Here is a 5,549-nt window from a genome sequence, read left to right on the forward strand (position 1 = left end):
TAGTCATTTGAAGCCCCATAACCCCACATAACCAAGTAGATAATATAGGAGACCATAAGTAAAGCTTTGCTTCATATAAATTCTAACATAATTAGTCATCACTTTATATAGAAATTTAACTAAATAACATATTCGTCATAATGACCAACATCATATAAGAGTATCATCATGTATCATAAACATATACTTTTCATGTTGTCATATTTCATAAGAACAATCTCCTAGGACTTCCCTTAGAGTCAACTTGTGCAATGTCTAGGTACAGTCTCATACCCCTACCTCTACTAATTAGACTCTCAAGTCACCCAAGTCAATGTTCATTTACTTGTCTTTCATTTTACATGAGAGAACATACGCCTTAACTATCATAGACCATGTGAGCTAAACATCGAATGTAGTGTTTCAAAACCCCACACCGAAAAAGGTGATCTACCGGCCAAAGCGTAACCTAACATGACATTGCTTTCTAGGTGGATCCAATAACTAGTATCCTTTGGTGGAAACATAGTTCAAGAACTAGGACATATATTAGAGACCTGTAGTTCCACATTACATGGAATCCTCAATTTCATAAGACTCATTGTGAACCTACTTTACTAATAGGGAAGCGACACCTCTCATATCTAGTTCATCGGTGCTTAGCTTAATTCCCTTTATTAAAATAACCTTTAGTTGTCTTTTATCATAAAATTATCACAGGTCATAGAAGATTAACTCTTTGTATAAACATGATCATGAGATCTTTGTGATTAGATGTGAATTTCCTTTCATTATAACCCTTCGTATTTGAGATTAACATAACATAGTATTTTTGTAAAGCGCACAAGAGAATATTGTAACTTCCATTTATCGTGTTCCTTTCAAGATCTCAAAAAAAACATTTTCATAGCCCAAAAAATACACATAAAAAATAATACATACTTTCATAAAATAATATAATGATTTATAGGCTAGCATAAACATGGAAGAGTAATCACAGCGTTATAAGACTTACCTCTTGCTTCCAAGGACTTCATTTCAATAACTTAGTTCAATTTACAACATTTATAACCATAAAATATTCAAATACTTCAATGTCATAATCAATAACACCTTTCAAATCATATACAAGATCAAATCATAATGTAGGGTAAAGGATAAGGGTCATTTAAGAGTTCATTCTAGTCTTAGTTCCAATCCTTATGTTTTCATATTATCGAGTAGTAGAAACCATCATACGAAACCATCATGTAGATAAGAAAATACTTCACACAAAATTCAAACATAATAACAACATAATTATAAAAAATCATGTGGAATAGACTATAGAAAACACTTACTTTTCATTAAAAATCATCAATGTAGGGTTAGGGAAAACATCTGTTTTGTAGAGTAAAATCCCTAGAAGTGAAGTTCTTGAAAACTTATCTAGAAAGGAATACCAATAGTGGAAAACCCATACCATATGAATGAAGAATCCACGAAAATTGGATGAAAATCTTGAGGTCTTCGTCTTCTTCCTTAAGATCTTGTTGTTATTCAGTGGAGTTTGAAAAAAACAGAGTGTTCTTGAGAGAATGAGAGAAATTTCGTTTGATCTGGTTTGGGACGTGTAAAAGTGGTCAAAAACTTACCTAATATAAATATATAGTCTGACTATGAATTACCCAAAATACCCTCCACTTAAATGGGTGCATTTAATAAGTTATATTATCGAAAATACGACTTTAACGATTTGGGGAAGTAGATGCGCGTCACGGTGTCAAATCCCATCATTTTTATTGAATTTTGTTTGAGGCAGTGAGGTATGTGTTATCCTCGCCTCGCAAGGTTGCCTCTCAAAACTTGAGGCAGAACACCTAGTGTTCAGCTCGCGTCGCGAACCACACCTCCACATCTTACCCGCTCGCAGGCTTTCAGGCAGCCTGTCCACGCATGTTTGGGTCCTCCCGAAGGACCCTTTGGGTGGTCCTTGGAGTGTCGTTACCGGACTTTTGGAACATTTGTACTACATACTACCTAACCTAGTTCACTTTACCAGTTTTTTGGACTTCATTTGACACCTCAAAACATTCACCATACATAGGGACGTCAACTAGTTGAAATTAGCTAGTTTTCGAACGTCAGGGTCTTTCTTAGTCATTTGGGTTCTAAACTTTTACAAATGAGTTTATTACATTAATATATGTCTAGAAAAATAACTTTAAACATTATTTGATGGATTAATCTCTACTCTAAGTCATGACATTTACGGAATGTTACATTATTCCCCCCTTAGGAACATTCGTCCCCGAATGACACTAAAATCTTTAGGAGGTAGGAATAGACTCAATACTAGCAGCACAACCAATCAAAAACATAAAAATCATAACGATTCACATTTCATAGGAGTATATCACAGCTCCGTACAACACATACCATAACATTACACATAGAACTTATTTCATGATACAAAACATATAAGACATCCATATTAATAAAACAGTGCGGAATTTCCTTTTCAACCTTATCATTAGCTCAAAATGAATCAAAGAGTCATCATGCTATCATTCTTCACAAGATGGAAACAAAACAAAGAAATATCAAGAAAACATATGATGCATGTTCCACATAAGTGCAAGAATAAACTATGAAGATATTTTCTTAAAACTCTAGTTGGTACAACTTTTACCAAACATGCACCTATTTATAAAACAAGTCATTTCATGATCGTGCATTACTTTATCAATTATGATTACTGTCTAACCTTAAGGAGTAAATAGATGAGGGTAGCGGGACTTCATGTCGGCTTCAGCCTCATATGTTGCATCCTCAACAAGATGGTTCCTCCATAGAACTTTTACAGAGGCAACCTCCTTGTTTCTCAAATTCTTGACTTGGAGATCTAGGATTCCAACTGGAACCTCTTTATAGGAGATATTCTCATCAACCCCTAAACCTTCAATAGGTAGAATAGACACTGGGTGACCTATGTATTTCTTGAACATTGACACATGAAACACCGGATGAACTAAAGCTAGTTCACTAGGTAGTTTTAACTCATAGGCAACCTTTCCAATTCGTTGTAAAACCTCATAGGGACCAACATATTGAGGACTTAACTTCCCTTTCTTACCAAACCTCATCACCCCGTTCATAGGTGAAATCTTAAAGTAGACATGATCACCTAATTCAAACTAAATATTTTTCTTCTATTATCGGCATAAGACTTTTGCCAACTATAGGCTGTCCTCAATCTATCTGATATGATTTTAACATTATCTATAGCTTCATAGATAATCTCTGGACCAAGGAGTTAGGACTCACCAACCTCAAACCATCAAACTGTAGATCTACACCTTCTACCATGAAGAGCTTCAAGACGTGGCATGGAGATGCACGAATGATAGCTATTGTTGTAAGAGAACACTATCTAAGGAAAGTGATCATTCCACCCTCCCTTAAAATCAATGACACCGGCTCTTAACATGTCCTCAAGGGTCTTAATGGTACATTAAACTTAACCATCCGTGTGAGGATGAAAAGCTGTACTAAGTTTCACTTGCATACCTAAACCCTTTTGAAAAGCCTTCCAAAAACGAGAAGTGAATTTGGCACCTCTATCCGAAATGATGGACAAAGGAATCCCATGAAGAATCACAATCTCATTAATGTAGATCCTTGCCTAATCTTTAATTGTGTATGTAGTCTTAAAAAGAATAAAATGGGCAGATTTTGTCAACCAATCCACAATAACCCAGATAGAATCATTATGATTTTGGGTTTGAGGAAACCCAACAACAAAGTCCATATTGATGGCTTCCCAATTCTATGTAGTAAAATCCATGATTTGGGTTAAACCACCCGATTTAAGATGCTCAGCTTTAACTTGTTGTCAGTTATGACACTTAGCAACAAAATCTTTTATGTCCCTCTTTGAACCATCCCACCAATAGACCTCGCTAAGATCATGATACATTTTTGTGGCACCCTTATGCATAGAATAGCGAGAAGCATGGGCTTCTTCCAGAATCATTTTTCTCAAATCCTCAACATCGGGTACACATAATCTCCCTTTGTACCTAAGAACAACATCCCCACTTGGGAGAATGACTCATCGAACTTACCAAGTACCGATTCCTTCAACTCCATCAACTGAGGATCAAGGTGTTGCTTAGTTTTCACCTCCACCACTAAAGAGGAGTCAAGGTTATGATGGACCAGAAACCACAGTTTTGCGAATCTTCCAACCGCACACCTAAGCTAGCCAACCTATGAACATATTTCACAAGTTCTTTCGTTTCTTCCTCCACATGATACACACTACCCATAGTCATATGACTTAAAGCATCTGCAAACACATTAGCTTTGACGGGGTGGTAAGGGACACTCATGTCATAATCCTTTAACAGTTCTAACCATCTTCTCTGTCGGATATTCAACTTCTTTTGTGTGAACACATATTGAAGACTTTTATGTTCAGTAAACACATCAACATGCACATCTTACAAGTAATGTCTCCATATTTTTCAAGGCAAAAACTACAGTGGCTAACTCAAGATGATTAGTTGGGTAATTCTTCTCATGAACTTCGACTTACCAAGAAGCATACGCAATCACCTAACTGTGCTGCATGAGGACACATCCCATGCCCACTCGAGAAGCATCACAATACAAAGCCTTCATTGACCTCGGATTAGGTCAAAATCGTAGCGAAGGTAAGTTTATCTTTTAACTCTTGAAAACCTTTCTCACAAGCTTCTGACCACTCAAACTTCACCTTCTTTTGGGTCAAAGTTATCAAATGAGATTGAATGGACGCAAAACCATCAAAAAATCTTCTATAAGAGCTAATTAGATCCAAGAAACTCCTAATGTCTGTGGGAGTCAAAGGTCTAGGACAATTTCTAACCGCATCAATCTTCTTTTGGTCAACCTCTACACCATCACAAGAGATAATATGGCCAAGAAAAGCAACCGACCATAACAAAAATTCACACATGCTAAATTTTGTATAAAGTTGGTGTTCTTTGTGAACTTGCAAGGCCAACCTCAAGTGACTCTTATGCTCATATTCATTCTTGGAGTATATAAGAATATTATCAATAAACACAATCACAAATGATCGACGTAATCTCCTAACACACTATTTATTAGGTCCATGAACGCCGCTGGGGCATTCGTTAACCCAAAAGACATATCTAGGAATTCATAGTGACCATATCTAGTTCGGAAAGATGTCTTGGGAAAATTTTCATATCTCACCCTAAGTTGGTGATATCATACCTTAAGTCAATCTTGCAAAAGTAACTAGCACATTGGAGTTGATCAAATAGATCATCAATCCTACGTAAAAGACAATTTTTCCTTATGGTGACCGTATTGGGTTGGCGATAATCAATGTACATTCTAAGGGATCCATCCTTCTTCTTAACAAAAAAAGACCGGAGAACCCCATGAAGAAATACTAGGTTGAATGAAACCCTTGTCAATAAATCATTAAGTTGATGCTTCAACTCTTTCATTTACGCGGGAGCCATCCTATATGGATGAATTGAAATGGTATTTGTATCCTGTAACAAATCAATGCA

Source organism: Solanum pennellii, chromosome 7 (genome assembly GCF_001406875.1).
Source record: "Solanum pennellii chromosome 7, SPENNV200".
Taxonomy (NCBI): Eukaryota; Viridiplantae; Streptophyta; class Magnoliopsida; order Solanales; family Solanaceae; genus Solanum; species Solanum pennellii.